The sequence below is a fragment of the Odocoileus virginianus genome, chromosome 16 (assembly GCF_023699985.2).
Source record: "Odocoileus virginianus isolate 20LAN1187 ecotype Illinois chromosome 16, Ovbor_1.2, whole genome shotgun sequence".
Classification (NCBI taxonomy): Eukaryota; Metazoa; Chordata; class Mammalia; order Artiodactyla; family Cervidae; genus Odocoileus; species Odocoileus virginianus.
The window spans coordinates 43,796,609-43,817,679 of NC_069689.1; the positions used below are offsets into that span (position 1 = coordinate 43,796,609).

Consider the following 21,071-nt stretch of genomic DNA (forward strand, 5'->3'; position numbering starts at 1 on the left):
ACCTGTGGCCCGAGGGCTTGTTCTTCCTCCTGGAGTAGCTGTCTGTTTTATGTTTCTCTGAAGGAAACATTGTGAGATGACTGCTTAAGAACTTTAAATAAATAAATTGAGGAGGCCAAAACATGCAAAACAATGGGAAAATTTATATTGGACTGAAGAGAACAAAATTAAATGGAAATCTAGTTCTTGGGGAAAATATATATATTGTCAAGTTTTCCTAGTGCCCTAGATAGTAAGATGCCTGGAATCCTAAATGTGAACTTAAACTTCTCAAGAGTAGAGGCAATGGGTAAGGACTACAAAAGCAGTTGTTGTCCCCTCGTCTTAGCCATATCTGGGGCTTGATTTTTTTTTTTTTTACCTTGTTTTGTATATCTGGTCTCGTTTTAATTTTTTTCACTCTTGTGGGTGAGTTTGTTGTTGACTTTTCTGTTCCTCTTGGTTATCATAATGTGAGTAGAGTAAATGAAAATAATCTTAGGCGTATTTTCTGGGATTAAGGAGAAAATAACAAGTTATTGGCCAAGACAAGCAAGATGAGCAGTTATCTCTAAGCACACATTTATTTCATCTTGACAGTATTTTTTTAATTTATTTTTTATTGAAGGATAATTGCTTTACAGAATTTTGTTGTTTTCTGTCAAACCTCAATTGACAGTATTTTAAAATATTGGTGACAGCACTTTGCTTGTCCTCTTTTGCCTGTACTACTAGAAAATAACTTTTTAAATTAATTGTAGTCAAATTTGTATTCATATCTCAGATTTGTTAAGAAAAAAAAAACACAAAAAGCCCCACATTCAACAGTGGGTGCTGAAAGAAAAGTGCAAATGCGTATGGCTTTGCAAACCACTTCTCTCTGTCAAATGCCCCACCCAGCCTTTCGTAGGACCTGGGAACCCACTCTCTGACAGTTGTGAGAGTGCAGAGTTGTCGAAACATTGCCCAACACGCTGGGTGTGTGGACCTTTGAAGAGATATATTTTTGAGAACTGCTGCATCCCGTGGCAGCAGTTACCCCCACACGTGAGCACACGCGGGCCGCCTTTTCTCCTTGGACATTAAGAACATTCCTCTCTGGTGGTCTGTGTGGTTGTGCTTTATCAAATACTGGCATCTTAACTCGGGAGGTCTGCAGATGAATGATTAGATTTAGTCATAATCCAGTAGCCTTTAGCTACAGTCTGTTTAGAATTCTCAGAGAACTCTTTATAGCTTGCTACTGAACTCTAATTACCAGCAAAAACAAACACCTTTTTGTTCATCAAAGCCAATAAATCCTGCTAGCATTTGGTCCTGCCCCTGGTTGGGCGATCATGGTTTTCGCAGAGAAGTCTGTTATCTCTGATTATTCACAAGCGTTGAGAAGCAGATCCTCCGTGGATGAAGTCGGTCTCCCTGTCACAGACCCCTCTGGTCATCCGGCTCAGAGGGGTCGGGGAGGCTGTGTGGAGTGGGAAGGTGGAGGCCAGTCTGCACTCTCGGGAAAGCCGCTGGACAGGCTGTTGTACAGATGCGAACCTGGAAACTGGTCCGTTCTTTGGGATGAAAAGGAATAATCTAACTCCATGTTTTTTTAAAATGTGTGTAAACTGACATAGGATGGGTGGTATTCTCAGTGATCTGATCCACTGGTCCGTGCTCTCGAACAAAATTTCTTGGTGAGAGTTTTAGAAAACAATAAAGAACACCCCTCTGTGTACCCATGGGAAATCTCCAGAGAGCTCACCCACCAGGCCCTAACCATTTAATACTGAAAAGCAAAGCATCTCTTCTGAAAGATGAATGTGTGTGCCTTTGCGTGCAGGCATGCATGGATGTGGCCCTTCTGCTCCGTACCCAGGATACCTCCTGTGAGGAGCAGGGTGAACACTTACCCTCAGATGCCAGTGTTAGGAGAAAAGTCACTTTCCATAGGAGCTGCACAGGCCATTTATCAGATGATGAGCATCAGATAAGTTAACGTGATTTCATTTCTGCTTTGGATTTCAAAAAACACAAAGTTAAATGTAAGGCTCAGTTTTAATATTTAACTCACTGTAGTGCTGGTATTTTTCTCCCTCTCTCTTTTGTATGCATGGTTTTATTTCAGTTATTGTAGTTCAAAAATAATTCATTTGGTGCCTTGAACTGACTCCAATCCAATTTGCAATAAAATAAGTTCTAAATTGTAAATTAAATGAAAAATTTTTGACTTGGTAACATCAATAATGCTGCTTTGGACATAAATTAAAAATGAAGTGATGATGTTTAAATCACATCAGATCTCATAGAGCACCTACTGTGTACCAGGTACTGTTAGATGCTGTGTATTCACTGTGTTACTGAATCCGTCCTATGAGGCAGTTTTACTAGCTTTTACTTTATAGATTAGGAAACTTAATGGTACTTTAAAGACAATTTCTAGTTTCTGCCTAAAATGATTTGGGATCACTTATATGATAACATGGACTTCCCAGGTGGCTCAGTGGTGAAGAATCCACCTGGAATGTAGGAGACTTGGGTTTGATCCCTGGGTCTGGAAGATCCCCTGGAGGAGGGCATGGCAACCCACTCCAGTATTCTTGCCCAGAGAATCCCCATGGACAGAGGAGCCTGGCGGGCTACAGTCCGTGGGGTCACAAAGAGTCGGACAGGACTGAAGCAACTTAGCACGTACACACACACATATGATAATATACCCATGCAACAGGGCCATTAAAATGAGAATTCAGATTATAGAAATATATGTTATAAAGAAGAGAGCTTGCTATATGTGCAAAAATCTGAGGTACCTTCAGCTTGCCAGCAGCCAATGCAGAGAGGGCAAAAATGGCATGGTACAGCTCCCTGAGGGAAGCCAGTGTGTCCTCAGAGGGGTTCCCTAGGAAACTCAAGTGCTGTCCTGGAGACTGGCAGTTTTCTGGTGATCTGCCCTGGTAAAGAGGTAGGCAGAAAAGACTCTGGCCATGGCTTTAGACAGAAAGTGAAGGATCTGCATTTCCTGATGGCAGTCGTGGGGGGCAGCCTGGGAAGAGGCTGTCCTGTGTTCCTGCCTGGAGGACGAGCTGGGTCTGTCAGCCGCTGTTCTGATTGATGGCAGCTTTGGGGCTTTTTAATGAGCCTGATGTGAAGAGCTGACTCATTGGAAAAGACACTGATGGTGGGAAAGATTGAAGGCAGGAGGAGAAGTGGGCAACAGAGGATGGGATGGTTGGATGACATCATTGATTCAGTGGACATGAGTTTGAGCAAGCTCCGGGAGATGGTGAGGGACAGGGAAGCCTGGCTTGCTGCAGTCCACGGGTCACAGAGAGTTGGAGACGACTGAACGACTAACAACAACAGCATGACCTTAGATGCCTTCTTGCCCATGAAAGGCAGCTACCCCCATCTTTTGGTTCGCCTTGTGCGAGCTTTGGAAAGCAGCTGTCTCCCTATCTTGTTGTGGTAGCTTGAGAAACCCAGCTGAAAATGAGGCTGGTTTTGTGCCTTCTTGAGCCTGCAGTGACCACGAGAAAGCGATGGTCTTGAGCAGAAGAGGGTATCTGTGGTAGACCTTTCACTTTAGAGGGTCATGTTTCCAGCTGTTGTTGGTTATGACAATCAGTGACATGGAGCAGACCAGCCAGCTGGGACAGCTCTGCCCACGTCTTTCCTTTAAGCAACCAGGATGACTTGTGGTGAACCTCAGTGTCCAAGTTGTTCATCACTGTTTGACTTTAGAGAGAGAGAGGGAGAGCTCCAAGCATTCGTTCTTTAAGGCCAAATGCAACCCTGATTGCTCATGGGAAGAACTCTCTTCAGAAGCTCATGTCCATGCTGACTGCTCATGAAAAAAATGAAAAACAAAATCAAGTGACACCCTAATGATCAAGGGGAGCATTGGTAGTGATGTTAGTATAACATTATTTTTAGAGGCTGTTGTTTGCTATGATTTGGAACGTTTAGTGTTAGAAAGAAAATGTTTCCATGAAAGTTGGTTAGAGTGCCTTTTGTTTGGGGGAAGTCTAATGTGGCATGATAAGGCCCAGGAGAGACGTTTGATTGAGAAGAACGCTTCCTAGTGCAGTTGGAGGCCAGGAGGGCCCAGAACCAAGTCTCAGCTGGTCATTTGGGAATGGGGGAAACCCAGGAAGCATGCACGCAGCGTGCACACAGTCAGGTAAGGCAGCAGCCGGGAAGTGTCTTAACAGGGCTTCCAGGTGGGGTGAGGAGAGCGGAGAGGGACTCATGGTCTACCTGGCTACCCACTCAGAAAAACAAAGACCTTCCTTTGCAGAAAATAAATCTCTGCTTCTGTTGGATTTAGAAGGCTCTGTTAGATAAGCCTGAGCCACATCAGTGCCTGCCTAGAGAGTCAGACCAAACCACGTTACCCCTCCAACCTGCAGAAATCTGAAGAAGGTGCTCCAGACAGGCCCCAGGGTCACGGCCCATGTGCAGGCTGTTTTGGGCCAGGCCTCTCCCCACCTGCTCTTTCTGGGGTCTTTTCTGACTTCCAGATGCCCTTTCTTGGGTCTTTCCATTCTGAAATCTACCTCTGCTCTGGTCAGCTGGCTCTGCCTGTGGCCTCTGAAAAATGCTGCCTTCATGGGAACTTGGGAACCCAGCAGAGGTGACATATGGGCTGTGCTGCAGGAGAGGAGCCCCTGAGGCTCTTGGAAGTGCCCGTGGCCAAGTGTTAACAGCCCGGATCAGTTAAACCACCCGCTATGGGGGAGGGACGCCTGGAAAGCTCTCCAGGAGACAACAGGTACACCAGGGCGGGGCTGCTGCCGGCCTGACGTCTGAGACCCTGTGTCATTGCTTCCGGCCTCATCCACCTGCCTGCTCCATCTCTCGCTCCCTGGCCCTGTCCCCCCAGGTCACCCTCAGGGTTGAGTCGTGATGCTGGATGTGCTCCTGGCTCCAGCTCGCCCCTCTCGAATTCACCCTGAATTCCATGCTTTTTCACCACTCGCCTAGCCCTGCACCAGGTGTGTGCATGCTAAGTCACTTCAGTCGTGTCCAACTCTGTGACCCCATGGCTGTAGCCCACCACGCTCCTTTGTCCATGGGATTCTCCAGGCAAGAATACTGGGGTGGGTTGCCATGTCCTCCTCCAGGGGACCTTCTTGACCCAGGGATCGAACCTATGTCACCTGTGGCTCCTGCATTGCAGGCAGATTCTTCACCACTTGAGCTACCAGGGAAGCCCAGTAGTCATGCTCATAGCTGGGGAGTCAGGTGAAGAAAGGCCCAGCCCTCCTGAAAGAAGCCACTGCAGTCAGGGGTAGTCCTGTCTTATTGAAGCTGACAACTCCTGGGAGACCTGGAAATGGAAGGAAGGAGCAGAAGGAGGGGGACAGGCAGCCCACAGGGGCCTGATGCTCCCACCTGGAGAAAAACGCAGGGCTGAGTTTGAGCAATACAAAGGCCCTGGCGATCAGGAGCTGTGTTTGATGACTCTTGTATACCTGCAGGCACACAGTGAGTCCTAGATGGACCCCGGCCCAGCAGTGTGTGAGTGTGTGAGAGCACAACTGGGTCCCCAGATCCACACGCATGCCCCTCACCCCCTGGAGCTGGCGGAAGCCCTGCCCTGGCTCATGTCACCCAGATGGGGGACTCTGCCCACCTGCTTAGTCCAACAAACACAGAGGCCAGGTGGGGGGCCCCTGCCTGAGGTAAGAAGTGGACCCATGGCCCACCCAGGCAGGTACCAGGTGAAGCTTGGTGGCCTCCAGTAGAGACACCAGTCGAAAGCTAGAGCCAGGCACTCTGGATGTTTCCAGCTAGAATGTGACTCTGAGCAAATGAGTTCAGGGCAGCGGATGTGGGAGGGTGTCCTGTTGTCGTGTGCCTGGGGACACACTTGCCTGAGGTGCGGCCTGGAAGCAGACTGTGTTCAGTTCCCAAAGATGGTGGTTTATGGGCAGCGGGTGGTTGGCTGCCTGGGGAGCTGAGGAGAGGGGAGGGGACAGCTGTTCCAGGAGAACTGTTCTCAAAACTGGAGTCGACACAATTCAAACTGGAAGGAATTGTCTCGGTCCTAGGCAGGCAGGAAGGAAAGCCATTATCCAGATGCGTGAAGAGGGGAACAGACTGCCTGTGCAGAGCAGGGGGTGCGAGGCATGCACATGGTGGGTGGGGGGCATGTGAGCAGGCAGGTAGCCCCCGAGGATCGCCAGGCAGCCTGCCAAGTCCTCTGCCTGGGTGCTCAACTCAGCGGGCACAGCACAGACATCTCATGGAAGGTGTAGTGGAGAGAGGATTTCTGCAAATGTTATCTGTTTAGAAATCCCAGGAGCAGGACAAGTGTGCTTTTGTTCTAGTTGGAATTCGGGATGGCTGTGTTCATGTGTGGGTCAGCCTTTCTTGCAGAACAGAACAGACCCCCAGGAGGTCTGCAGGAAGGGCTGATTCTAGGGCAGGCAAGTCCCAACCCTAGGTTTTCAGAGGGATTTCTCCCTGAATCCCTGGGTCTCACCCTCCATCCCTACTCAGCTGCTATAGCCTCCTGCAGCCTCCTCTCCTAGAAGGAACCTTAACTGGTGGTGCCGATGGTGTTCAGGGCTCTCAGGATTCATGTGGAGGTGCTTGGAGCAATTTCTGAGTACCATTTCCTCAGCGCTTGGCCGCTGGATTAAAGTTGCTGTACGAACATCCTTGACTCGGCTGTCTTATCCAAATGCCAGAGTCACATCAAACCTCATTTACTTTTCTTATTATTTTAAAAAATGTGCCGCTGAAAATTCTAAGCTCTTTGACATTAATTTACAAGCCACGCTTCTCCCGGTGTCTTGGATGAGCTAGAATGACTTGTGGCTTCTGGAGGGCTGGGGGGGCAGCCACCGTGGGGTCTGCAGCCAGCACAGCAGTTCTCATCCCCGCTCCGCGTTGCCCTGCGTGACTCCTTCCTAACAGCTCTGCCATTCCTTCCCATCCTTTTCCCATCCCAAGCTGAAAAAAAAGCAGAATTTCCTTTGGGTCCTTCCCAGATGGATGGTTTTGAATGGGAAGTACAGGGTCCAGCGCAGCAAGGAACTTTGTCTCTGGGGCCCCATTTAAATGACTTCTCTGCCTTAGGGAGTGATTTCTCATTGCTCGACATTAGGAAGAGTTGCAGGGAAGTTATCATCATTTCCTTCGGAGTCTTACCCTTGACTCGGATTGAATGTGAGGAGAGGACCCTTCTTCCACTTGACTGGAAAGCCCAGAGCCACTGTTCTTAAGAGGACCTTGATTGCAGTCTTGCCAGATCTGCCCGGGCCAGGCCTGGGAGGGAAGACAGACAAAGGGAAAGCCATTAAAAGTGCTTCAGCAAGCAGACACATGTGTTCCCACCTGCATCCTGAGTGGCTAGGCTGAGCAGCTATTGGCTGGATGTTATCGCCATGATGGGAAATCCAGCTGGATCTGGGCGTCTGCTGCTCCCAGAGTTCCGTTTCTCTGATAGGGAAGGTTACACAAGATGTGGGAGTGTTTGTCTCCATCCCAGGATTTCTTTGCGTTTAATTATTGGTGAATTTCCTTACCTGAAATCATGTCATCTGAGACAGTGTTTGAGGAGATGGTGGGTCAGGAAGGGGGATGTGAGGTGTGAATTGGGTTTGGCTGAAGAACCAAATTTTGAAATCCCCTCAGAACTTCCTTACGTTACAGACTATTCCAAGAATTAGACGAGATCCAATTTTCTCGTTAGAAACACCAGAGCTTCTGGCAGCTCCCTGTAAGTGGCTTTTCTCATGGTTCTTGGAGCTGGAAGGGATGTCCAAAGTCATCTCAGCCTCATCTTGCAGACGGCTTCCCTTTCCAGGGTTCCGAGTGACCAAACAGAGCCTCAGACCAGAGCCTCGGGCCCGGTGAGGTACCCTTCTTACAGCTGAACCGACCGCATGCTGAAGCCGCATGTTCCCCAAGTGGCTCTTCTGGTACTGGGCTTACCCGCATTTGCTAGGACAGACCGCTGCTGCTTACCTGACTGGGGCCGTGTAAGCACTGTGGGAGGCGGTGGGGCGTCCCAGCATGGAAACTTCTCTAGAGACGGAGGAGTGCTCTGTTACGGACGGAGTGTTTGTGTCCCCCAAACTCCTATGTTGAGATCTCACCCCTATGGTGATGGTACAGTGGAGGTGGGGCCTCTGAGCAGTAATTAGTTCAAGAGGGCAGAGCCCACACGAATGGAATTGGTGCCCTTCAAAGAAGAAGCCAGAGAGCTGGCTAGCTGTTTCTGCCATACAAGAAAACAAGAAAGCAGCCTCTGCAACCCCAGAAAGGGCCCCCAGGACCCCACCATTCTGGGCCCCCAACCTTGGGCTTCCAGTGTCTGCTACTGTGAGAAAGAAATTTCTGTTGTCGATAAGCCACACAGCTTGTGGTGTTTTGTTGTGGCTCATACATGCCCGCATTCTCCCAAGGTATTTGGTTTCATTCCTGAAATCCTTGTTCATCCACTGCCCGCTGATGGAAAATTCCAAAGGCCTGAGGGCAGCTGCACGTTCTCGTCGCCCCTGGGAACTTTGCCACCAGCCCAGTCAATGGCGGTTCTGGGAAGGGCCCTGCTCTCCTTGTCCAGTTTTAAGCACCAAGGGCACGCTCCCACCTAGCCTGGAGGTGGTGGTTTTGCCAGATGATGGTGGCAGCAGACAGGACGAGCAGAGGAGCTTGAAGGGGCCAGGGGAGCCAGAAACCATGGATTTTGTTCCTGATTTCAGAACAGAGCACTGTAGCTGTCAGGGGCCTGCGTGAGGATCTGGGGATGGCTTCTCAGAGAAAATATGAATAAGTGAAAGCATATAGAACGTGGCAGGTTGTAACATTCCCTGGGGTCACTGGATGCCTGACAGAGACCTCATCTTAAGCACAGCTGTGTTTCTGTGGTGTTTGAAGGGGCCATTGTGAAGTGAGCCTGGTGATTCCCTAACACTGTCATCAGGAGCAAAAAGAGAACGGGAAGAAGGTGCTTTGGTCAGTTCTGAACTGAGCCGGGAAAAATCTTGGGGTCAGTGGAGTCCCCAGAGAGGCTGGTCCTGAGCTGGACTGACAGCCCCTGGAGAAGCTGGGCCCTGTGACTTGGGGGACTGAAGTGTTATCAGGGGTGAACCTGCACCTCTATGAGGGCCACGGCTTCCCCAGCTCATAACCAGGTAGGTTGTTAATGAGAAGGGGTCAGAGAAACAGCGGTGGCTTTCCAAGTCAGACTTGTTAAAGTGTCTCTCACACCGGGGACCCGGTGGGCCCAGCAGGACCCCTGCCGCAGGGCGGCTGCAGACACTGAGGACCGACGACTCACCCACTGATAACCTGCTCAGCAGCTTGGTTTTCGGTCAGAGGCGCCTTCCAGGCAGGAACACGTGCTTCCTGGGTAAGGGACGCCTAAGCAGCCTGAGGTTGACTGCGTCAGTAGTCTGTTCTGGGGGAGCCCCGGAATGAATCTCTGTGACCTGTGCTCTGCTTCCGCCAAGAAGGGGTTTGGAGAGAGTGACCGTGAAGACACGGGCGGTTGGCGGCCGGCTGCCTGGCCCACATGGAGCTTGGCTCACTCAGCAGAGCAAGCCCCAGGACCCATCTCTTTCCCTGCCCCCCGACCTCACCCCACCCCAGCCTGGTCTGTTCTTACTGACTTGGCTGCCGCCACCTGGAGCGCCCCTTTCCAATGCCCCGTTCAGAATCTGGTGAGGAAGAGCAAGGCAGCCCCGGGTGTGGAGCTATACCAGGGACAGAAGGGAGAAGAAACACACTCACTGCAGCTGCACCCTGCCTTGTTCTTCAGAGTGGTCCCAGGAGCAGTAGCACTGTGTCACCTGGGAACCTGTTAGGAATGCAGGGTCCAAGCCCAGCTGGGTGATTCCTTTGATTCCTTTGCGCATGATACTTTGAGACCCCATCTCAGAGCAGTGCTCACTCCTGTGTGTGTGTGTGTGTGTGTACACATATAAACAGAGTTCTTTATATGGAGTCGAAAGAAAAAAAAACTTTTTTTTTTTTCATTTTTAAAATTTTGGTCTTGGGGGAGTTTTTAGAGCAGCTTTATTGCCTTGACTTTGGAATCTTTTCCGTGGTCCCATTTTACCTGTGCTTCATTTACCATCCTTACAATGCCAGCAGCCTCCAATGGGTCTTTACCAGGCTTCCAGAGTTGATGCTGGGTTTCCATTCCACTTCCTCTATAACTTAGAAACCAGCTTTCCTTGTCATGGTTGGTATATCCTACTTGTTAAAAATGACCCCACTCTAGTGTAAAGATTTAACGTGATGTATCATAAAATCTGATAAATTTTGGGCTAAACACCAGAATGTCAAACTGATAGATGTCAACAGACCTGTTTAGGAACATGCTGATCAAGCAGAATTTGGTTTGCCTGTGAGATGAGATATTTCCATGAAGAAGATGGAAGGAAGCAACAGGACTGAAACACTGAACAAAAATGTCAGACACTCCCGAGAAGCCTCCAACGTGGTGGTCTTTGATGTCCCCAAAGGGCAGCAGAGACCCTGACCTAAGGCCTTGAGATGCTGGCATTGCTGTCTGTCCCCCTGCAGCCTTGAGATGCTGGCATTGCTGTCTGTCCCCCTGCAGTCTCCCTTTCAGTTTCTGTTCTCAATTTGGAGGCAGGAGCTGTTGTCGGAGAGTCAGTGCTTTCCCTAAGTGTGGCTTCTTCCCAACCTCGCTGCCAGTGACCTGCGTGTGCAGAGTCCATCCTGGCGTTGCCCTGTTGTTAGAATCACGCAGTGTGCAAGTCAGCCTCTTAATTGTTTTTTGTATCTAATATCGAAGATGTTATTTTTCTCTGTCCACATTTGCTGATATTATCCAAAGTCTAGAAGACAAGTGTAGCCCCCAAATGCTGTGTGGAAATGCCTGGAATATGAGAGTTTAGAGTAAGTCCTGAAATTCAGGCCCTTGGTCACTTCTAGCTGCAGCTTGAGTTGAATCACATTGGCCCAGAGGCTCATCTGCCCTGGGATTTTAAGCCTAGCAATGCCTGGCGTTGGTCTTCAGAACTTCTTATTCTCTGGTCTGTTGTGCATATAACAACTCCTGCCAGGTGATTACAAAAATTGTTTCCTTGTGAAAAAAGTCCCAGAAGAGAAAACGATGGGGGCTGGTTACCAAAGTGGAAAGAAAGTTAAAAAGTCCCCCAAAGTGATCCTACTTCCAAATTGGCAGATTTGTGGAGGTCTGTAAAGATATCCCTTTTGAAGGCCAAGGGCACTGTGTGTTTTGAAGAGCCACACTGCAAGGGACACTGGCTTTGGTAACTCAGTTGCCTTTATCACTGGGCATGCTCATCATGATGGAACTGCCCAGCGAGTCCCACCCAGTGTTCATGCGCTCCTTTAGAGGTTTTACACTACATGCTGTTCAGCAGGAGCTGAAGACCAGATAATGGAGGAGGTGAAAGAGCTCAACGGCCAGTAATGGAGGAGGTGAAGGTGCTTCACATGATTCAGGCTCTCTTGGCTCAGGCTGAGGAGAGTTGTTTGCAAATGAGAGCACCAGCAATGAGGGAAAGCAGGGGTGCTAAAGACTAAAATAGGTAAATGCTGTCATGCAAGAGGGGAATGAGACAAACGGCATACATTTTAGGCTGGGGATATTAATATTGTTTGGAGGAAAGATTCCAGAATGACTCATCAAACGTCATTTGTGAGTGCTCAGGTTTAAAAGAGGCAATCCTAGAAGTCAGCCGAGAACCTCCAGACATGTCATCCCCAACAGATCATGTGGAAGCAGAGAACATAAAATGTAAATTTCACCCAGGTTTCTGCAAAACTCTTGACACTCATGATGGGAAATATGTGGAACCATGGGCTGGATACTGCTGCAGTTAAATGAACTTATAACTTGAACTTGAACCAAAGCATGGTTTTTAGAAGAGAAATACCTACCTGGGAGAGAGGCTTCTGGCTGCCCTGGGGCTCACTGATTTACCATTTCCATCATGAGCTGCATGCATGTGGAGAGAGGATGCATGCCCATCAGACACTGAGATGGCACAAAGACAGAAGGGAGAATGGTGTGCAAACATTCAGAAAATATGAAGTTCTTGACCACCTAGAAAAGTGGCCCAAATGCTGCAATTCATGATTGCATTTCATATTCACTTCCAATCCTATGATATTATTATTTGCATTTTATAGAGAGATCCAGGGACAGTCCACCAGTAAGTGGCAGAGTCAGATTTCAAGCCCTTTGTCAGTGTTGAAATCTATGCACTAACCATATGCCTTGCAGCTTTCCAGATGGTATTTAATATGAGTTAAGCCCCAGATGAAGCAGATGTAATGCACAGGATGGTGGAAACATGGCTTAATGGCAGCATGTGTAAAAAGATTTCAGTCCCTGCCAGTAAACACGTGTGTCTTTACTTCCGCATTGTACTCCATTGACAGGCATTACTAATTGATCCCAGGACCCTTTTCCACTGAGTTCCAACTCATAATCCTCTCTAACTCTGCAACAGCCCATAGAGTAAGATTGGCACAAGAGATGAAACTGACTTCCTGTATGTAAGCGGTTACGGTGAGCTGGTGAGCTCCCATGGTGGCTCAGACAGTAAAAGCATCTGCTTGCAACGCGGGAGACCCAGGTTCGATCCCTGAGTCTGGAAGATCCCCTTGAGAAGGGAATGGCAACCCACTCCAGTACTCTCGCCTGAAAAATTCCATGGATGGAGGAACCTATGAGGTTCCATGGGGAGGACCCCTGCAGTCCATGGGGTCACAAAGAGTCGGACACAACTGAGCGGGTTTCACTTTCACTTTCATGGTTAGCTGCATACTCATTAAAACAGATGCATTCTTAGGCCCTGTTAGCAGGAGCCTCATCTCCAGAAATGAAGAAGGCAGTGGTGGCTCTGCTCTGCCCTTCAGAGGTTAAGTGACATCAGGAGTCTTGCATTCAGTATTGGGAAGCCTGTTTTAAAAGGGACCACAGGAGGCAGGATTATGCCTGTGTGAAAGGGAAGGGGATGATGAAGGAAACAGCTGGAGGATCTGAGTGTCTCTGTGTTGAAGAGTAGGGCTGGGGGACACAAGTAGTTGGGGGCCCATTAGAGGCTGCCAGGCACAAGTGGTCTCTGCACAGCCCCCGATAGCAGAGTAAAACCAGCATGCTCAAGACGTGGAGAGCGGCTTCAACCCAACGAAGAAAAGAAGCTCATCAAATTCGAGTTCTCTAGCAGTGTTGATTTCCTGCCATTGGGGTATTTGCACAGAGCTGGTGCCGTGCAGCCTGGGGGTTGAAGGAGAGATTCTTGGAGGATGAGGAGAGTTGAGCTGATCTCTGAGCTCATATCAAACCCTCCCCTTGTTGATCCTGACCCCACACAACATAAAGGACAAACTAGGCCAGGATCTGGGTAGTGCCCAGACCCTAAGGCAGAACTGGCAGCAGAGATACACCTGTGTTGAACAGTAGTCCCTCTCACGGGTTTATTATACAGGCTGGTTTTCAGTGTCTTACAGTCATTAGTTCATTCAGTCCTCCCCATCACCCTGTGGGGTAAGTACTGTCATTTTCTCCATTCTGCAGGTGAGGAAACTGAAACACAGGTTAAGTGATTCACCCCAGCACTGGAGCTTGTAGGTGATAGAACCAGGATTATCATAATATAAAGTGATGCTGCGTTTTGAAGTAGGATTGTACGTAGCAGTCTATTTATTGTGGCGTATGACATGCAGGACAGTCAGCCCCATAAAAGGGCCATGTTGAGGGTCCTCAGAGAGGAGGCAGGAGGGTGGGAATGGGCCTTGAGGGAAGAGATTGCATAGTAGCCAGAGAAGGGGGGGATGCATGAGGGGCTGAGGGCGGTGAGCCAGGGACACAGCGGGCAGGGTGCAGAGCCTCCCACGGGAAGCCACTGTGACGGGGGTCAGGCAGGCCTGGTCTAGAGGTCACGGAGAGAAGGTGATGACAGTCCAGGGAGGGAGGAGCTCTGACTGAGAACAGGTACCTTGGCATCTGTGCTGCCAGTGGCTGTCAAGCGGCGCAAGGGAAAGGCAGGGCCCATGCTGTGCCCTAGGATGCAGGCGTCTGAGGTTCTGCCCAAGTGTGTAGCCCAGGCCTCCAGCTTTAATTCAGGTTTTCAGGGAGAAAATCCTGAAGGCAGCTTTGCCACAGGTTGATTCAGTTAATCTTCCTATGCCCCCAACTTCCCCATCTGTATAATGGGCACACTGACTTTCCCTCCTCCATAGCACGGTTTGGAGGATTCAAGGAGCCAGTGCTGGCTCTGGTCCTGGCCTGAGCTGGTGTAAACTCAGCTTTTCCCTGCTCCTCTCCTTTAAATGCAACCAAATATACCTTGAGAATTATTCAACAGATAATAATAAAAGGGCTATAAAAGCTGGGAAGAAGAGGGCAGATTGGCTGGAATCCTGAGGACCTGAGAAGCGATGGCATGCTGAGTGCCAAGGCTTTCTTTTTACCTCCCATGTGTCTGGACTTGGGACCTAGAGGTCTGTGGCCTGGAGCCATCAACAGATACAAACATAAAACCCAAGAACAGCCTGCTTCTTGCACGATGGGCTGGGGAAGGCAGAGGCCAAGGAGACCCCCTTCCATACACAGGATGTATTGGGCTGGCTGAGCTGCTGGCCGCTGCATGGTGAAGCCCAGCTCCTGCCCCTCAGCAAGCGCACAGGAGGCAGCGGCCAAGGCCTGTGCCTCCTCGTCCTCATCCCAGTGGCTCAAGGAGCCCCAGCCCAGCAGCTTCCCATTCCCATACCCCTCCTGGCAGAGGGTGGCCTGGTGATACCAGGCAGCTGATGGGAGTGCCTTCCGCCCCACAGAGGTCGCCACAGTTAATGAACAGGAGCCCAGACAGCACTGTTTTCAGGTACCGAGGGTTCACTCACCAGACGGCTGGCAATCTAGCCAAACACTGACCCAGATGCAGAGGAACCAGGTCGCTCATGTATTGCTGGTGGGGAAGTAAAGTGGTATGGCCGCTCTGGAAAATGATCTGGCAGTTCCTTTTAAAACTAAGACCCAGTGGTTGTACTCCTGGGCATTTATCCAAGAGAAATAAAAACTTATTTTTACATAGAAACTTGTACATGAATGTTCATAGCAGCTTTTGGTTGTAACAGCCAAAAGCTTGAAACTACCCAGATATCTTTCAGTGGGTGAATAGTTAGACAAGCTGATACATCCATACCATGGAATACTATTCTGCAGTAAAAAAAAAATGAACAGATTATGAACACAGCCACGGGAATGATACTGAGTGGACAAAAGCCAGTCCTAAAATGATGCATACTGCCTGATTCCATTTATATAACATTCATGGTGTAACATAGAGATGAAAGGGTTAGTTCTGTCTGACTCTTTGTGACCTCCTGGACTGTACCTCCAGAGAAGGCAATGGCACCCCACTCCAGTACTCTTGCCTGGAAAATCTCATGGATGGAGGAGCCTGGTAGGCTGCTGTCCATGGGGCTGCGAAGAGTTTTACATGACTGAGCAATTTCCCTTTCCCTTTTCACTTTCATGCATTGGAGAAGGAAATGGCAACCCACTCCAGTGTTCTTGCCTGGAGAATCCCAGGGACAGTGAAGCCTGGTGGGCTTCTGTCTATGGAGTCGCACAGAGTCGGACACAACTGAAGCGACTTAGGAGCAGCAGCTGGACTGTACCTCTGTCCATGGAATTCTCCAGGCAAGAATACTGGATGGGTTGCCATTTTCTTCTCCAGGGGATCTTCCCAACCAAGAGATTAAACCTGACTCTCCTGCCTTGCAGGCAGATTGTTTACCGCCTGAGCCACGGGGAAGAACAGATCGGCGACAGATTAGTGGTGGTCAGGGTTTAAGGGTTGGGGTGGAGGGTGGCCATGGAAGGGTAGTCTGTTGGTGATGCCATGACTTCCTGATTGTGCTGTGATTATGGCTTATAGGTAGCAGCATGTGTGAAGCAGTTGCCTAGAGCTACACACAGAGAGTGCGTATATGAGATCTGAAGAAGCACTACAGGTTGCATCAATGTTCACTCCCTGATTTTTATTCTGCACTGTAGTTATTATGCAAGATGTTACCATTGGGGAATGTGTGGAGGTGCAGAACCCCACCTCTGTATTTTCTTTTCAACTCCTATACATCTGTAGTTATTTTGAAATTAAAAGTTTAAAATAAGAGAGAGAATGCCTTGAAGGTCTTCTGGAAATGCAGGTATCTAGGCCACACCTCATAGCAATTGAATCAGGGTTCCTGCTGGTGGGATCCAGACATCCAAAATTTTCTAAACTTTCTTAGATGATTTGAACACACAGCCAAGTTTGAGGACCTGTCTTCCCTCCCGTGAGCAGTGATCCTGGTCATCATTGGCACAGCTGCAGGAGCAGTGCCTGCCCCCTGGCTGGGCACCGTTCGAGGCACTTTGCATCCATCATCTCATTTCACCATTGATAATGACCACTGTTGTTTATGCACTGCCAGCATCAGCTCTCCTTCCCCTTCGGGGACCAGTCCCTGGCTGATGAGTCTGGAAGCACAGAAAAGGCAGAGCTTCCCCATCCTTAGCACACTCACCTCATTTTGAAAAGGAGCCTGAGTGGGTCCTGCTTTGGTGCCCCCTCCATGAGTCTTCCCTGTAATGAGGGAGAAAAGGCAGGGGGTTTGGGGGGGATGGTGACATAACTTGGGTGTGTGCGCACTTCTCAAGAGCTCTCTTTCCCCTGTTCAGAAACAGGTCGGGATGAGTGGGCCTTGGTAAACCTTTGCTCCTTGTAGTCATTCAGTTTTCACATTTGTCTTCCTCCCGCCTGAAGAGGGTCCTTTGTGGATTGGATGTGTCTGTGCTGATGGGCGATGGTGCCCTAAGGGAACATGGCTGATGAAGTGGGGGAAATGGGAAGCGAGAGAGTGTGGTCCGTTGGCCCCAGGGACCTGATCAGCTCCTGGCCGATACTGGCAGATACGGCTCTGAGGAAGCCCCCGTGCAGGTGACAGGCACAGACGTTTAGGGTGATGTGGAAAGAAATGACAGCTTGGAAGCAGAGCAAGGCCACACCTCTGTGGGTCTGCTTGCCTTTGTTTGGCCCGGGCAGCAAGGCCTGGAAGATGAGTCTCAGGGCAGGCTGTTGTCCGGGGTTGGTCCTGTCGTCCCGTTGAAGGACAGTACAGCCTTGTTGCAGGAACGCTTAGCACAGCAGGCCAGCCTGTCCCCGTTTCCTCTGCCTTCAGCGCTCGCTCTTCCCCAACCCCCCCCACCCCCACCCCCGCTCCTGCTGTCTTCATTCTAGCACTCTAAAAAGAAACTCTTTGGCTGAGAAAAATATTTATATGCCTGTGACTTTGACAAGAATGAGTCTGTGTTTGGGCTGGAGGGTGAGGAAGAGAAGCAAGCATGTGAAGTCTTGCCCTCCTCTGGGGTGGAGTTGGGGGTAGAATCGTGCCAACGTAAGGTGGAAAGCTCTCAGAGGGAGCCGGTGGTCTCACCGGCTGAGCTCAGGGGGCAAAAGTGACCCAAAGGGGAGGTGACCCTGAGGTCTTGAGTCCCCATCGTGCCCGGTGCTCCCCACCCCTGCAGGTCCGCTAGGACCCTGGCCTCAGGGTCCTGCGTGAGGAATTAGTGTTGGTTCCTTTTCCTAAAGAATGAGCGTCCTCCTGAAGATCTCCAGGTGGAGGAGGGCTCAGCCTGCGGTGTTTGTCATGCGTGAGCCCTCTGCTGCCTCCGTTCACTGAGGTCACCCTGAGTCCCCCCTGGAGGACACGCCTTGGTGGTGGGTGCCACCCAAGTGATGCAGCCAGCTGCACCTTTGACAGCGCACGGCTCAGGCCCGCTAGGCTGTCTGTCAGGGCGGCCAGAAGGGACACTAATCTCTTCTGTAAACACAGGCTGAAAGCAGACATTTAAATAAAGGCCAGGATCAGGATTATTTTTTAAAAGGAATAGGATGACGGGGCACTTGGTGCCCTTGCTATTTCTGGCTCCTCTTTTACTCCAAAACGCAGCAGAGTCCCACCCACCAGAGCCGGGTCGCCTGTGGTCAGGGGGGCGGGGAAGTGGGGTGGGGGGGCCATGGGGAGGGGTCACAGCTCCCTGATTGAGGCCGAGGAGACCCTGGAGCTCGAGGTGTTCTTCCCTGCTGCTTTCTGCCGGGGGCCGCACATTCTGGAAGATGAGGGCCTGCTGGGACCACCCTTTATTGACACTGAGAAGCATTTTGTCTGGAACACCTCTTCCTTGTACATTTCAGATGGGATCCTGTAGGGAGGGCCTCTTTTCCTGTTTTAATAACCCATTATCAACTACAAAGTCACCGCTAGTAAAAATATCAATTATCGCTTATGCAATACTTCTGGCATTACTTGAAACCACATTCCATCCTCTTAACATGATGGTTTCTCTGAGCCAAAATTCAGAGTGGGTTTGAGGACAAGTTGTGTACACAGTCATTTAGACAGCCAAAAGAATATATTTTTATCCTGTAAATTGAATGCCAGTTAAGCAGTAGTGATTATTGCAAGAAGCTATAATTTATACCAGGGGAAGTGAAGATTTTTTTAAGATAAAAAGTATTGCTTAAGTAAGGCCTAAAAAAAAATAAAAGGAAAAAGAAATAGTAGTGACAAAACCCCCAAAGTCTCAATGTTTCAATTTAAAAATTTGAAGAGCAAACCCTTGGGTTAGAGACCTGTGAGTCGGTGTATTCAGTTCCCAGGATACTTCAGAGAGCCACATAAACTACCGTTTAATAATTTAGCAACAGGGTGATTACTGTGCCTGGAATTTGCTCCTTAGAATTTGCAGATGAAACATTTGGGTCATGTATTTCGTCTGTGTCCAGAAGCTACAGACACTAGTGTGCTCCCTGGTCTCGCCCCTAAATTGGGAATCTGGGCAGAAATAAAGAACAGTGTCAGGACTTTGACTTTGACTAACCGGGGTGTAATTGTCCTAATCTTTTGCTTGGCTGAAAACGTGATGAGAACTCCTGCCATTTGTTCTGAACTTGGACTTCTCCCTGAAATTTGTGGGCAGAAGGAAAGAAAAACAGAGAGGGACAAAAATGTGAGCTCAAATACTTGAACTGTGGCACGTCGTGAAGGGAGGGGCTCGGTCAGTGCTCAGAAGGCAGGCCAGATCGTGTGTGCATGAAGGCTCGTTGCAGCTTGGAAGAGCTGGCCACTGGCTCCCGCTGAGGGTGGCCTGTTTCTAAAGGTACTGTCTTAGCCCAGGGGCTACATTACACACTCCTGGGAGCCCCTATACAAGTGTCTGGCCTCTCCCCTAGAAATCCTGATTTACCTGGTGTGCGGTGGTCTCCAGGAATTATATTCAAAGTTTCCCAGGAATCTCTCACCCATAGTCAAGGTGGGACGGTTACTAGGACGACCATCAGCAGCGGCTCTCAGGTGTGGTCCTTGGACCGGCAGCTTTAGCATCTCTAGGGAACTTAATCGAAAGGTGAATTGTCATCCCACCCTTGCCCCCCACCCCTTAGACTGACCAAGTCAGAAACTCTGGGGCAGAGCCCAGCTCTCTGGGTTTTCATGGTGCACTGGGGGCCTCTAGCTGGTGCTGAAGTCCAAGAACCAATGGTCAACACTATAACAGCAGTTCTCAGGCTTTAATGGACTTTAGAATCACCTGGGAGCTTTCAAAAATCCAGATGCTTGGGGTCATGCCTTGTACCAATGAAATCAGAACCTCTGGTGGTGAGAGCCAGGCCTCGGGGTTTCTTCTCCAGGAAATTTACAGGATGAGAACCAGTGATTTACAGGAACTGAGTGACATCCCTTCTGTTTTTAAGATTCTAGAATTTGCCTTTGAAATTCTGTCCTGTCTCTTTAGTGTGTCGTTTAGGCAGGACATAACATGCCTCAGGTCAAGGGAGGGATGACAGAGCCCCTTTTGTTTTGATGGAGGGGGTGGCGGCTTGCTTGTTAGACCACTGCTCAGAGGAGGGCTCCTGGGGTTCTGCCATGAGGCTCCCAGCTCACCCTGCCCCCTGCACGACAGGCAGAGAGACTGTAGCCCTGGGGTGAATCCTTTCAAGAGGAAGTCCTAGATACTGCCCAGCTGATCTGCTTTGGTGCAGGCAGTTCTATCAGTTTACAGTGCTGGGCCTGTCTGTGGCGAGGCTCTGAGCTATTGAGGTGTAAAAAATGGCAAATTCTACCCCCAAGGACGCCTTGAAAGAAAGGCCATGACCCTAAGAGGGGTCCCTCTTTGCTGGGAAGGGCCAAGGCTGCTGAGAAGGTGACCTGCAATCTGGGCCTTATGGGAAGGGGAGGATTTTGGCCCGCAGGGAGGGTGGGAAGGGGTGTCCGAGGTAGTGGACAGGCAAAGGCCCTGGGATAGAGGGTCTGGAGCCTGGGTCACTGGGGGCAGCACCCCCTCAGGCCTGCTGACCCCTGCTGTGGCGTGCGTTTCACAGCTGGGAGGTGGGGTGGAGTGCACACCCCACCCCCTGCCCCCACCCTACCCCAGTCAGAGAGGAAAAGGCTGGTCCTAGTAATGAGGCCATAAAGCCCCTGCTGATGTGTGGTTTCAGGAAAGGAAGGGAGTGAGGGTCATTAGGGGCAGGAAGCGGCCTGTCCTTCTCTGGTCTTCTGTCTGGGGCATCCTGTGCCCTTTGATGTCCCTGAGAGGCCTTTGAACTTTGAGAAGCTGCAGGTTCTCTCAGCAGCAGGTCCCCCCTGCAGTCAGCTAATCCTCTCCCAGCACCACCTTTGAAGGGGTAGAAAGTGCTGGGGGCTGCTTTCCAACACCCATTAAAACACCAGCCTCTGGAGGAACTGGGGACAGAGATTGCCTCCAGGTCCAGGGTAGGGGAGTGAAAGGGGGCCTAGGGAGCTACTCTGGGGCAGGGGGGCTCAGGTTTCAGCTTATACTCCTTTCTCTCTTTGAATTTCTGCCAGACACTTGTTTCAGCTACTCCACACCAGGGCTCCTCCTGTTGGCTAAGAAAATCCCTCACTGAGAGATCAGGCAGTTGTTATTGTTTGTTAGTGGAAAGCTTATTAAATCTGCACTTCTAAGCAGTCAAAGTTGCTAAGTCTAGGTGGGACTGAAAAGAATGTTGTCTAGTTAAGGGATATCAACTGTTAAAAAGGAAACAAACACTGTCCTTCCGTTTCTTTGGGGCGGGGAAGGG

General features: G+C 49.9%; 1 protein-coding gene across 2 annotated transcripts in view; it reads left to right on the plus strand.

The window, feature by feature from the left end:
- The window catches only part of ADAMTS17 (ADAM metallopeptidase with thrombospondin type 1 motif 17), a 398,742-nt gene that overhangs the window by 177,754 nt on the left and 199,917 nt on the right, over window positions 1-21,071 (plus strand). The window lies entirely within an intron of this gene.